Consider the following 15484-nt stretch of genomic DNA (forward strand, 5'->3'; position numbering starts at 1 on the left):
GAAGGCCCTTCCAGTTTCACCAGGACAAGTGGGCGAGCATAGGCTCAGCCAGGAGGGGTGGGATTTGCTAACAACTGCCCGAGCGCCTCCGAAGGAGACCTAACAGCTCAAGAGTAGCTGCTTCGCGAATGAATCTACTACCGGATCGGAATCGCGACCCGCTGAGAAGGTCCGGCGAGAAACTCAGCGAGCTGATGCATGGGTTAGATTGCACGTCGAACTCTTTGTCGAGTTCGACGAGTACGGTTACCGGGGTCCCTTAGCCTGCTCCTAGTGTTAGAGCTGAAGGCGTCTAATGCAAAGGTTATTGGATCTGATGGATCCGTCGACGTGTCTTGGGCGTCGACGGTGACTGACTTATCCATATCGTATTTCCTCAGTCGGTTCAGTAGTACGGGCTTGATAACGTAATAAACCGACAAAGTTATTTGCGTCTTATTAGTAACACTACTATTTGCTTCGGAAAAGTAAATGTCTTGAGGCTATATTCCTCCCAAAATAACTCTTATTCTGAATCGCAAGCACTTTTTTTTTATATCCTCATCATGTTTGTAAGAGGTTGCATTGTGCTTATATCTAGTATTTACTTACTTCCTACCTATGCTGATAGCCTGGAGAGACTATATCAGTTTCGCCTTAACGTGTAGGTGAGCTATCGGGGCTCAAACCGAAATTGTTGCTAATACTGGCCCTAGCAAGAGCAGTGCTTGGCAGAATCTACCACCGAATCAGAAACGCGACCCACTGAGAAGATCCGATGAGAAACTCATTGGCCTTATATCCATAGTGAAAGCACATAAATTAGTTATAACAACGATATTTGGCTTCGTTACGACCAAACATTACTCTTCGCTGTTGCTTCCCATGCCTACACGGGTTGATATTACTCCTCCAGAGTCTCAACAGATTTGACAGAAAATATTAAAAATAAAACAACATAACGATCATTTCAAATAAAAAAACCTCAATAACAATCATCACTCTCCCGCCCTTCTCCCAGTCACTTGGGGTGAGCGCAACATGTTTTCTCCTTCCATACTCCTCTATCATATACTTACCATTCCTTCTTTTTTTTATTGCTTAGATGGGTGGACGAACTCACAGCCCACCTGATGTTAAGTGGTCACTGGAGCCCATAGACATCTACAACGTAAATGCGCCACCCACCTTGAGATATAAGTTCTAAGGTCTCAAGTATAGTTACAACGGCTGCCCTACCCTTCAAACCGAAACGCATTACTGCTTCACGGCGGAAATAGGCAGGGTGGTGGTACCTACCCGCGCGGACTCACAAGAGGTCCTACCACCAGTAAATCCTTCGCTCACTCATTTCTTCAATAACATTAACGAACTGGCAAGGTCGTCAACGGAGTTAGATATTTTTACTTGTAGGTTAGTTACGTTTATAAAAATGATCAAGGGCATCCTCCACGTTAGTAATACACTCCACGTTAGTAATACACACACAACTCCAGGTTAGTAGTGTAATTGTTTTATTGTTTAATTTTATATTGTGAATAAAATTATTTCCTTACATTATAAGTTAGATTAGTTTTCGTTGTCGTGTTGTTATGTCGTATAATCGTAAGGAACGTTGTTATACAAATTCAGCACTATATGTCTTGTTTTGTCGTGCGCACATAACTTATGTTGCAAGCCAGATTTTGTTTCTTTTTACTTGTGTTTTTATGTATCTTTTTAGCTTGTAATGTGTATTGTGAGCCTAATAAATAAATAAATAAAAACGTGTGGCACTCGGGAACTGCCGCGGTAAAGCTATTGCAATTAGACAATGATAATTTAATATTAAAACAATAATAAAACAAGACCACGCTATATTAAACATTATTAAAAGCTAAACCCCTTAACTGGCCCTCTTCACACTCATAAGCTAGACCGCGCGAGAGAGAGATGGGCAAACTTTTTATGATGCGCATGCAGTGTGACGTCACGCCACGCGCTTATTCACAAACACTACACAAGCGCAACGTGTGAATATGTTGAACGCGAGCTAAATGGTAGGGTGTAAGGTTTTTTTCGTTACGGAATTTCATGATTCGGTCGCCGCGCTCAAGGCCCGCGATAAAAGCTATGCAATAGCTTAAAAAAATAAAAATAAAATAAAGCATTTTAGAATAGTATTTAAAAACATAAACACCGCAAGAATTAAAGTCTAGTATCGCGGCTCTCACGACTCCCCCCTGCCCCTCTCCCTCCCCCCACTTTCGAAAAAAACAATGAGCACGGCCATTAAATTCGCGCACGTCACTGACTCGACTTCCTAATTGAGTTGTACACAATGACTTGTGCGCTCGACTGTACCGCGCCGGAATATATCGACACTCTGTTTTATTATACGACGAGTTTGGTCGCGCGACTCCGCCCGTCTTGTGTTTGTTTTAAATTCATACTCGAGCACACATATGATCGTACTCAAAACGGACCTCAACCTTGCTCAGGGGATGCGTAAAAATATTTTTTGTGATATCATTCATCTATACTAATCTATACTTCTATAGGTACTAATATTATAAAGAGGAAAGATTTGTTTGTTTGTTTGTATTGAATAGACTCCGAAACTACTGAGCCGATTTGAAAAATTCTTTCACTGTTTGGAAGTTACACTATCCTCGAGTGACATAGGCTATAACTGCAATAATGTAACTCAAGGTGTAAAAAAATTACCTAAAATATTCTTTTTCGCGTGCCCTGCGAAAACTATTGAGGATATATAATAATGTACTATGATTTTTTTTTATTGCTTAGATGGATGGACGAGCTCACAGCCCACCTGGTGTTAAGTGGTTACTGGAGCCCATAGACATCTACAACGTAAGTGCGCCACCCACCTCGAGATATAAGTAGATGACTTCGTAGAACATTTTATTTACAAAAAGTGTCGCCACAGCATATGTCTAACTATTATAGTTACGACGCAATAAATGTTCTTTTGTTTAAAAAAAATAAAACAACGTCAAATATCGTTGAAATTTTTGTTAAAGACCCGAGCGGAGCCGGAACGGGCCGCTAGTAAGATATAAAAACAATGGCAGGGTCATTTGTAATAGGTATATAAAGAAGAAACTACACTGCCTTTATTACGTATATGATTAACAAACTCAATGGGTTAGTTCGGTTGGCAGTCAGATTGGCATATTGACTTCAATTAAATCAAGAATATTAGGCACGATGTGGACGCATCTATTAAGCTTCTGTGTGATCATTTCAGCATCAGATAACGAAACAAAAATCAAATTCAAAGCTATCGTACTCCTCGACGGGATAGCTACCCTTCCTTACTTAATAAAGCAACGCCTTGCAAGCCTTACCGGATCTTATATTTGGGTCTTAAATTCAGGCAATATCATTGTGTAGAGAGAGAGAGAGAGAGAGAGAGAGAGATGCAAAATCAGAAGCAGGTATTTTATAGAACGTGATACAAACCACTCACACCGCATCAATTACAAAAATAATATTTATAAGGAGACACGAAATATTTGGATTTTAATTCAAGCTATTACTATTTCCAAGCCGTCGCGCGTTGTGTTCGAATCATGGCGGGTACCAATATTTCTAATGAAATATATGCTCGAGAAATGTTCACGATTGACTTCCACGGTGAAGGAATAACATCATGTAATAAAAATAAAAAAAAACTCGCAAAATTATAATTTGCGTAATTACTGGTGGTAGGACCTCATGTGAGTCCGCACGGGCAGGTACCTCCACCCCGCCTATTTCTGCCGTGAAGAAGTAATGCGTGTCGGCTTGAAGGGCGGCGCAGCCGTTGTAACTATACTGAGACCTTAGAACTTATATCTCAAGGTGGGTGGCGCATTTACGTTGTAAATGTCTATGGGCTCCAGTAACCACTTAACACCAAGTGGACTGTGAGGTCGTCCACACATCTCAGCAATAAATAAAAAACCTGCATTAACAAAAACCGACTTCAAATAGAAAAAAAGATATTTCAAAACAAATTAACATACACTAAAAACAATAATCATCGAAACCGGTTGGCGTGATATTGAGTTATTGAGTTATTCATCTATTTGTCGCGCACGTACTTAATGCAAATTTAAGACTAATATGGTTTTCTCGTGGATACCATTATTAGGAACTGGACTAAATTGAAATGGGACCACACGGGAAGCGTCAGCTTTCTAATAAAAAATGAATCATCAAAATCGATTCACCCAGTCAAAAGTTATGAGGTAACAAATATAAAAAAAATACAGTCGAATTGAGAACCTCCTCCTCTTTTTTTGAAGTCGGTTAAAAATAAACTAATCTTGTGTTTATTGTAATTTTACGAGACGTTTTGGACATTACCGTTTTCGCTGTCTTTTGTTTGAGTTGAGCTTCCATAGCCATTGTAAGAAAGAATTATAAAATTTTTATAAGCCCATACAAAACAGTTATACGAATGATTCAGTTCAATAGTTTGAGGGCATGTGTAGCTTCCGTGTTTACTTTATAACGTAATTATTCAAAGTAGTGGTCGCCCGGTAGTCGAAACAAAGTAGTGGTCGCCCGGTAGTCGAAATTCGACTATAATTAATTGAAATTACCTATAAGTTTGTACACTATTATGATTCTATTGTCAAAGACTATTATATTTCTTTAATCACAGATTTCGCCAAGACTATGTACCTACACTTTAGACAATGAATAATAAAAACAAACAATATTTATTCTATTCTCAATTTGACCACAGACTATAAATAAGCAATAAGAAAAGTTTGACAATAAACAAATAGCATGTGTGCATGTGTATGTCAAATACATGGTAGTGTGTGTAATGCTTTTATTATTGTTTAAGGTATTATTAATGCATGATTTAAAAAAAATTATAGCACTCTGCACTCCTTCTTTATATTCTCTACTAGCGACCCGCCCTCGCTTCGCTTCGGAAACATTAAAACACACATGAAACCAAAAAAATGAAATAAAAAAAAAATTAAAAAAAGTAGCCTATGTTCATCAGGGACAATGTCGGCTTCTAATGGAAAAAGAATTTTTCAAATCGGTCCAGTAGTTTCGGAGCCTATTCGAAACAAACAAACAAACAAATCTTTCCTCTTTATAATATTAGTATAGATATAGATAAATGTGGTAAATTACATACTCCCCCGTCCCCGCAATTTTCGTAAAAAGGGATACAAAGTTTTTGCTTCACGTATTAATATATAGATATCTAAACTCAATCCTACCAACTGCGAGCCAAACAGAATTACGATTATGTTGGCAGTACTGTATAATAGTCTGAAATTTGGACAATTAATTAGTCGGGCACAATGCGTCGCGGCTCTCGGCGCGGCGACCGACAATGTTCTCTGATTTATAACGGGTCTGGTGGTGAAGTCACAATGTTACCCCGCCGATACCTCCGCGTAATGCGGTCCTGAACTCGACTTACTCGTACTGACTGCCATGAAGGGTTTGATACACCACCACAATAACTAACGAATAGATTTGTTTTTACTAATACGGCATATAATCAAAATATGAGGTATTAGCACAAAAAAATCGATGCTCTAATGAGAAAGAGGCTTAGAGTATTCGCATCGAGCGGTACTATGTCGGACTTCAAATACTTAGGTTGGAAAATACAAAGTTGGCATCTATTCACGAATGACTTCCACGGTGAAAGCGTTATTACAAAAATGATAGTATAATAGTTATTCACCCTTGAAACCAGAGGTAGGCAGAATGGTAAAACATCCCCTTGCGGTTTTTTTTTTGTTTTTTCTGCTTACATGGGTGGACGAGCTCACAGCCCACCTGGTGTTAAGTGGTTACTGAAGCCCACGGACATCTACAACGTAAATGCGCCACCCACCGTGAGATGAAAGTTCTAAGGTCTCGAGTATAGTTACAACGGCTGCCCCACCCTTCAAACCGAAACGCATTACTGCTTCACGGTAGAGCTCAAAATACGACTTACAACCAGTAATGATTACCGCGACAAAGTATAAAAATATAACACACATCTGCAATAATAAGCCTTTAAATAAAATCACCACGAAATCAGAGCTCACAAACCTTTGGACGAAAAATAATAACATAAAAATAAAACAATTTTCAAACTGGCCACTAATTGCTTTGAAACAATCGCCCTCGACTTATAATAAAGTAATTAAGGACTTTTTTTTGTGTGTAAAATATTTTGTTTTTCCTCCGAGCACGCTTTTGGGGGAGAAAAACAGACTTTTGTTTTGCTTTCAATAAAATACACCGTTTGACGCACGACTCTGAAACTGGACGCATTTGTATGAGAGTTTTTACTTGTTTGCAAAACATAGGTCTCTCTGTGAGCAGACGACCAATTATGGATCCAATACATTTGCCAGTAGACCGTGTAGAATACACGATACAAACTTCTATAATACTGGCATACTTTTAGTAACTTAAGAGAAGAAATTTACCTAATTTCAGTAACACCACTTAGATGCGATTAACAAAATTGTATTGTTTTTTTTTTGTTGTTTAATTTTATTCATTACCATCATTATCCTGCCCTTCTCCCAGTCACCTGGGGTCGGCGCAACATGTTTTCTCCTTCCATACTCTTCTATCATATACCATTTTTTCGCTCACTCCCCTCCTACCCATATCGTCTTTCACACAATCCATCCATTTCTTCTTCGGTCTACCTCTTCCTCTAAATCCTTCCACATTCATAGTTAACACTCTCTTACCAACCTCATTTTCATTTCGTCTCATCACATGTCCATACCATCCCAAACGCGCACTCCTCAGCTTCTCTGTCACAGGTGCCACTTTCAGACTTCCTCTAACATAAGTTGTTGTTGTAACATTGTTGTTTAATTTTATTATTTGCCTTTCATTTCCATTTGTGGAATTAAATCTTGAATGTTAGCTATGTTATTTTGTTAATAGTGTAAAATTGTTTGGTTTTTGTTTTACTGTGTTGAACGTATTGTATAGTTTTTTTTACTGTTTATTTGCCGATATTTTTCATTGCTTAGATAGGTGGACGAGCTCACAGCCCACCTGGTGTTAAGTGGTTACTGGAGCCCATAGACATTTACAACGTAAATGCGTCACCCACCTTGAGATATGAGTTCTAAGGTCTCAGTATAGTTACAACGGCTGCCCCACCCTTCAAACCGAAACGCATTGTTGCTTCACGGCAGAAATAGGCAGGGTGGTGCTACCTACCTGGGCGGACTCACAAGAGGTCCCGCCACCAGTAATTACACAAATTATAATTTTGCGGGTTTGATTTTTACTACACGATGTTATTCCTTCACCGTGGAAGTCAATCTAAAAATTTGTTAAGTACGTATTTAATTAGAAAAATTTATACCCGCCTGGGATTCGAACACCGGTGCATCGCTTCAACACGAATGCACCGGACGTCTTATCCGTTAGGCCACGACGACTTCATATTAATAAAGACCCGAGCGCAGCAAACGTGGAAACGGTCCACCTGGTTTTATTAGGTCCTGACTTCCACCCCGTCCTCTTGCCTCAGTCAGTAAATAAATTAAACAGACAAATACCAAACCCCCAACAAGCAACATATTAAAAATTCAAACAATAAAAATTCAAAACACGCAACTATTAATAAGATTCGTACTTAATAATAAACCACCCCGAATTTAAGCCGTATTTAACCCTCGCCCTGTCAATAACCAAGTCCATTCTCAAGTGATTAGCGAAAACAACAATACGCTACCCTGGTTCGGGCGGACCAATTGTTCAGGACACCTCGCCGTCACAGAATCCAATGGAATATGATCTTTATGACGTAGACTAGATGTATTAAAATAGAACGCTTAAATACGGACAGTCTGCGAGGTAACTTTGCATCGGCGGGTGGTAACAATAAGTCCAATTGTTAGAAGCCCTTGATGTTGCTCTGCATACACGATAATCAACTTTAACGGCGCAGCTTAGGATTGTTTTCGGCTTGCGTTTATCGGTTCATGGGTGTACATTCGATTGAAGAATTAGTATTCTATTGCAGTGAAATCATGTGGCGCCTGCAGGGCCACCGGCTTTAATTAAATTATATTACTGACTCCTCTCTCAACCGACTTTAAAAAGGTTTGATACTTATGTGGCATCGAACTGAAAACTGATTTTTTCAAAGTCCAATACTTTAATGTTCATTTTAAATGAGCATAGGCCTTGGCGACATAATTCCTTGGATTAATCTTTGGCAAATTATAAATTCTACTAAAATTGAATGATTGAATTATCAACTCACCTACCCTTCATAATAACAAATTTATATAAAATATTATATATACATAAATACAAAGTCAGATTAATTTTAAATTAAAATACGGAAGTACAACTACAATGACAACTCTTTTTTTTTAAATAAAATATTCCAATTTTATGTTGCCAAATGTTGAGCGCCCCTGCTTCGCGCAAATCAAATTACTCTACTGAGTTTAATATCGCTCTCGGTCTATTGTCCTTCGAGTGTTACACGCATACATCTTCACGATAGAAATTAATACAGGAGTCACGTAATAGGGTTGCCACTTCATTCATTTACTGCTTACTGATTGCGCTTTCGTCCTTCTGCTGTGTATAGGAAGAAGAGCTCGGCAGTGACGGCGACCCGGTGTGGGCGTCCAAAAATGACTAATAATCGCCAGTAATAAACTTTCGTTGTCAAAAGCTTGGTAGGTATGCGGCAACGTTGCTGCCAATCCTAGACACAGCGACGTACTGCAGACCAATCAAGCTATCGGAGGATCAGGCCGTCCGAAGCAATCGAGGCTTTGTTTAGTCTACCGGCTTCGAAGGCAAGTGGGTCATCGGTCATTGTTCAACCATGTACCTACACATGCACAACATCAATAGGCAACCGAATCAATAACTAAACAGTCCAAGCACTGGTTTTGGGGGGTGCTAATTAAAATTACCATATATTATTACCTTTTCTAATACAATTTTTGATATAATTTTTTATTTTATCCCATTTAAAATTGAATTTTTTCCACTCCAATTAACTTAAATTCAATACAATATATAAAAAAAAGAAGCGTGCAAATTGAAAATGGCTAATGGCTAACACAGGGGTAAAGGTTGTCCCATAATAAAAAGGGACAGATAACCAGGAGGGAGGTTTTAGTCCGTAGGTCACTGAGACACTTTCTCAGTGGAGTCGGGCATGCCCATTGGCCCGGGCCCTTGTGTATCCATGAGGATATCCTCCCGACTACGCGAAAAAAAATATTTAAATTACCATCATATTTGTGTGAAAAAAAAAAAACGACTTGGGGTTTTAGATCACTAATAGAAATCAAACATCTTTGGATCTTGGTTAAAAACAAATTACTTCATAAGGCACGTCGGTAGAATGAGTATCGTCAGTTCGCTCCCGTCCTATTGTAAGTTCTCTTTAACATTAAAAAATCTCAAAACAAACAGAAGCCGTATTCTGTCCCGGAATATACTTATCAACCTGACACCGCTCGCTAGATTTAATCAATCAAAAAAACAAGGGAAAAAGTTTAATAAAAAATATAAATAAACAAGTTAAGAATACTGTGAAGTGCCTCCGTGTATCACTTACACTCGGATATAAAAGGGAAGATTCGTAATGGGGTTCTTTAAGGGCGCCGTTGGCATTTTATTGGCATAGTTGGCACGGTGCTACAGTATAAAGTTACTGATGTTTAACGTTAGTATACTACCGCGGCTTGATTTTCTTAAATTTGCGAAAGATCCTGTATGAAGCAGGTTGGTAGGCAGCGGCTTGGCTCTGCCCCTGGCATTGCTGAAGTCCATGGGCGACGGTAACCACTCACCATCAGGTGGGTCGTATGCTCGTCTGCCTACAGGGCAATAAAAATAAAAAATTGAATAGCGTAATGAAGACGGGGGTCCGAAAACTGTTCCCATCACTGAAGCTAAGCTCAATTGCGTCCTTCTCGCTAGAAGTGGACAAGTTTCATGATTACTGTCCAAGATATGCGACCTTAAATCGACCACAGGATCATAAGTGAGTATCGTATCGTAATATAGTGTTGCTGCTGTCCACGCACTAGCAAAGGTTTACTGGTGGTAGGACCTCTTGTGAGTTCGCGCGGGTAGATACCACCACCCTGCCTATTTCTATCATGAAGCAGTAATGCGTTTCAGTTTGAAGGGTGGGGCAGCCGTTGTAACTATACCGAGACCTTAGAACTTATATCTCAAGGTAGGTGGCGGCATTTACGTTGTAGATGTCTATGGGCTCCGGTAACCACTTAACACCAGGTGGGCCGTGAGTTCGTCCACCAACCTAAGCAAAATAAAACAGCGCATCCGTTGTTAAATTAAAATGGGTCAAATCTCCGACTTCTCGATCGCTAAGGAACGCTAAGCTTGATAAGTTTTTACCCGAATCGAATAGACGACCCACTTAACCGCAAATAGTCTTGCAATAGAATATACTATTTGATATCAAACGCACACATCCTCGGGCGTTCGTCGATTACTCAAACATTAAACTTACCCTTAAAATTGGAGGACACTTCAACTGACAGTGCATATCAATATCACCTTTACCGTAATTTATATACAGCCTATATTGGATTGCAACATGTGATCTATAATCGAAATTTGTGTGTTTACTGAAATGATCCTTAAACGTATGGATTAGAGTATAAATTGCTTTGATATTCGTTTAGAGTTTTGTGTTTTTCTTTCTATTTATCATCCATCTGAATTGCAACTTAAAGGTAAGTTAAAATAAGGTTAGAATTTATCTGCCGATAATCCGACGTTTCCTTGAAAAGGTTTCAATAACATGTCCTTCACGAGTGCCTGTTTAGAATTCGGTTTTTTTCTCTCTCTTTCACTGTTCAAGTATTATTGAATGTTTTTTTTTTAAACGCAATTATATCATTTTACAGAAAGACGTGAAGTTTATTTGGATGCTGGCCACTCGAGAAATAATAAATTGTGTACGAAATAACCACAGATAATATTTTTTACTCTCCCTTTTTTATGGCCCTTACAGGCCGACGGGCATACGAGCAACCCACCTGATGGTAGTGGTTATCGTCGGTATCGACAGCAAAGCCAGAGGCAAAGTCAGCCGCTGCCTACCGTGGAGTTACTCTCCGCAAGATTGAAGAAAATGTCTTTGAAGAAGGATATGTGATAGCACTTAGATATGGAAACTCGTCCCAAAGCCGGAAGGTTTATGGCAGAAAATATCTCGGAAAACGCACTGTAGATGTATCTCTTTGTATCATTAGCTAATTTATTCTAAGTGATGGTCGGCAACCACGATAATGAGCATGGGCTCCATTATCAGTTTATCACCAGGCGAACTGTCAGTCTAAAACAGTTAAACTGAATGTCCATCTATCTAAAAAAATCCCTTCATGAAATGAAATGAAATATAAAAGTTCAATGATGAAAACCCCTTGCTTTAAAATTTTTTTACCACAAACAAATCCGTGGCTATTTAAATACAAATATGAACATTTAGTAAGCCGATCCCTTTGCTATCGACTCAAAGAAAAGAACTGGTAAACTCCAAAACAGTTGAAAAGCCGGAAAACATCAGATCTAAAACGAAAAAAAAAAAACTTTTCAACCCTTTTCAAAATGGACGTGTACTCATTAAAAACCATTTACAATGAATATCCACGTTGCATCCGCTGACCTCGAGTGGACGTGAGATAGAGTATACGTACTTTGTGCACAAGAGAACAGGATCGGTATATAGTGTAAGTGCCACTTCAAATATAAATGGTATCGGTTCTGGACCGAGACGGAGATAGTTGTTTGATGCGAGTGGGAAGGGGAGGGTCGCTTTAAGCTGCGCTCGAGTGGCGGCCGCTCGCTAGTTTGTTGTGGTTACGAATTTGTATTATTGATTTATCTGTTTGTGAATTACGCGCCATTTCATCTGACAGTGACGCTGATTTTTTTTTTAAAGGTATTTTATGACCTACTAACTAAGACCTTTAGGTCAAGTCTTATTTTAATTTTAATGAAAACTGCATTATCACTTCATTTTAATATTAAATTGTTTTATAATATTTTTATTATATTTATATATCGGTTTGTAAGTTTTTATGTCTTTTAATGACTCTGCAAGTGGCAGAGGGCTGGATGAAGATTGGACTTAATTTTCCCATCACTGACTTCACTAGCCAATACTAATCTGTCAAGCAAGAAGTTTTGACAGTCAAAAATAAGATGCTTCATTGTGCCTTCTCTGGAAACCCGAGTGACACGGGCCACTGGCAATGACAGACCGGTCTGCGGATGCTTTGTCTTCATGTCGCGGACCTTACAATATTCTAAGTCACATCAACATTAAAGTCACGCCGCTTTCAGACTGCGCTATAGTAAAATAGCATATAGTATATAGCTCATAGCACAACAATATCGCGCACCATACATTGTTATGGATACGTTCACACTGTATTGTACTACCTATATATTATTGACTAAGTATAGGCTGCTAGGTATACTATATGGCACTATGGTATAGCGTAGTCTGAAAGCAGCTACAATTGACGCAAATCATCAGTATATATCACGGCTGAGTGTGTCACAAACTTCAAGGCCCGATATACTCACAAAGAACAGTGACGATGTAAAAGTAAATGTAACTGCCATCGGAGCCCGCTCGAGTAGACACGGCAGTTCGGGTGCGATGATACGTTCCTTATTGGATGTTAGTAGACCACCACTAAGATTGCAACTCCTCAGGTCCCAGAGCGAGCGTCACTTACCGACGACAAAAACTCTAGCAGACTCTTTCGAAGAAATCCCACAAATTCGTCAAACAATTTGACCAAATGTCACTCATATCGAATTACCAACAAATGTTTGATCCAAAACTGTGCACAACAGACGGTGTGTCAACGAGGGTGTGTGATGGCGTCCCTAGCTCGAACGGGTTTCCATTTATAGGGATACCTATAAGAAATCCTGACGTCTGTGCGGACCGTCTTAAAGACGTGGTGCTCCAGGGGATGGAATTGTTTATTCCCTCCTCTGAAGTGCCCGTTGGGGGTCGCAGCAGACCCTGGTATAACAATGCCAGCAGGGATGCTGCACGCCTCAAGCGGTCCGCATACGTGGCATGGGATAATGCCAGGAGACGTCGGGATCCTAACATCTCAGGGGAAAGGCGGAAATATAACGCCGCTTCCAGGTCCTACAAGAAGGTAATTGCCAAGGCGAAGTCGGAGCACGTTGCTAGAGTTGGCGAGCGATTGAAGAGCTATCCCTCCGGGAGCCGTGCTTTTTGGTCGCTCGCCAAAGCTGCAGAAGGAAACTTTTGCAGGTCTAGTCTCCCACCACTGCGCAAGTCCGATGACAGTCTGGCCCACAGCGCGAAAGAGAAGGCTGACCTTCTGGTCAAACTCTTCGCCTCGAACTCGACTGTGGACGACGGGGGTGCCACACCACCGAACATCCCCCGGTGTGATAGCTCCCTGCCGGATATCTGCTTCACACAGTGTGCAGTCAGGCGGGAGCTCCGACTCCTGGACGTCCATAAGTCGAGTGGGCCAGACGGCATCCCCGCAGTGGTTTTGAAAACGTGCGCCCCTGAGCTGACACCTGCGCTAACGCGTTTGTATCGCCTCTCTTATTGCACTAACAGGGTTCCGTCTTCATGGAAGACCGCCCACGTCCACCCTATCCCCAAGAAGGGTGACCGGTCGGACCCATCGAGCTACAGGCCTATCGCGATAACTTCCTTGCTTTCCAAGGTGATGGAGCGAATTATAAATACACAACTCCTGAAGTATCTTGAAGATCGCCAGCTGATCAGTGACCGACAGTACGGTTTCCGTCACGGTCGCTCAGCTGGCGATCTTCTTGTATACCTTACTCACAGGTGGGCTGAAGCCTTGGAGAGCAAGGGCGAGGCTCTTGCTGTGAGCCTTGATATCGCGAAGGCCTTCGACAGGGTCTGGCATAGGGCACTTCTATCGAAGTTACCATCTTACGGAATCCCCGAGGGTCTCTGCAAGTGGATCGCTAGCTTTTTGGATGGGCGGAGCATCACGGTCGTTGTAGACGGTGACTGTTCTGATACCATGACCATCAACGCTGGCGTTCCACAAGGTTCGGTGCTCTCCCCCACGCTTTTCATCCTGTATATCAATGACATGCTGTCTATTGATGGCATGCATTGCTATGCGGATGACAGCACGGGGGATGCGCGATATATCGGCCATCAGAGTCTCTCTCGGAGCGTGGTGCAGGAGAGACGATCAAAACTTGTGTCTGAAGTGGAGAACTCTCTGGGGCGAGTCTCCGAATGGGGTGAATTGAACTTGGTTCAATTCAACCCGATAAAGACACAAGTTTGCGCGTTCACTGCGAAGAAGGACCCCTTTGTCATGGCGCCGCAATTCCAAGGAGTATCCCTGCAACCTTCCGAGAGTATCGGGATACTTGGGGTCGACGTTTCGAGCGATGTCCAGTTTCGGAGTCATTTGGAAGGCAAAGCCAAGTTGGCGTCCAAAATGCTGGGAGTCCTCAACAGAGCGAAGCGGTACTTCACGCCTGGACAAAGACTTTTGCTTTATAAAGCACAAGTCCGGCCTCGCATGGAGTACTGCTCCCATCTCTGGGCCGGGGCTCCCAAATACCAGCTTCTTCCATTTGACTCCATACAGAGGAGGGCCGTTCGGATTGTCGATAATCCCATTCTCTCGGATCGTTTGGAGCCTCTGGGTCTGCGGAGGGACTTCGGTTCCCTCTGTATTTTATACCGTATGTTCCATGGGGAGTGCTCTGAGGAATTGTTCGAGATGATACCAGCATCTCGTTTTTACCATCGCACCGCCCGCCACCGGAGTAGAGTTCATCCATACTACCTGGAGCCACTGCGGTCATCCACAGTGCGTTTCCAGAGATCTTTTTTGCCACGTACCATCCGGCTATGGAATGAGCTCCCCTCCTCGGTGTTTCCCGAGCGCTATGACATGTCCTTCTTCAAACGAGGCTTGTGGAGAGTATTAAGCGGTAGGCAGCGGCTTGGCTCTGCCCCTGGCATTGCTGAAGTCCATGGGCGACGGTAACCACTCACCATCAGGTGGGCCGTATGCCCGTCTGCCTACAAAGGCAATAAAAAAAAAAAAAAAAAAAAAAAAAAATATTGTTCGAAAAACCCAAAAAAAGTTTCTATTACTTAACTGACCCATACATAACATATCATAGACACTTGAAAATACATAGCCAATATGTACTGTCTCAGAACTAGGCAGCAGAATAGGACGGTTATAGAAGTAGAATCTAATTTGAGTATTGAATTGTCCTAGTCTAAAGGATAAGTCGTCCAATACCTTCGTATCGAGCGAAGCGATAGTGCCAGGGTTCGAATCCCGCTGACAGGTAAAAAAAATTGTAATGAATTTCAAATAATCGCTCTATCATAAAAATAAAAAAACGCAAAAAATATAATTGACGGTAATTAGTGGCTATAGGCATTGTACAAACCCGCCCGGGTTAGTTATCGCTGCCCTGACAC

The 15484-nt window shown here is 41.1% G+C and overlaps 1 protein-coding gene across 2 annotated transcripts in view; it reads right to left on the reverse strand.

Annotated features, from left to right (window-relative positions):
* Positions 1–15484, reverse strand: part of LOC101735734 (doublesex- and mab-3-related transcription factor A2) — a 34687-nt gene that overhangs the window by 4872 nt on the left and 14331 nt on the right. The window lies entirely within an intron of this gene.

This window comes from Bombyx mori, chromosome 28 (assembly GCF_030269925.1).
Source record: "Bombyx mori chromosome 28, ASM3026992v2".
Taxonomy (NCBI): domain Eukaryota; kingdom Metazoa; phylum Arthropoda; class Insecta; order Lepidoptera; family Bombycidae; genus Bombyx; species Bombyx mori.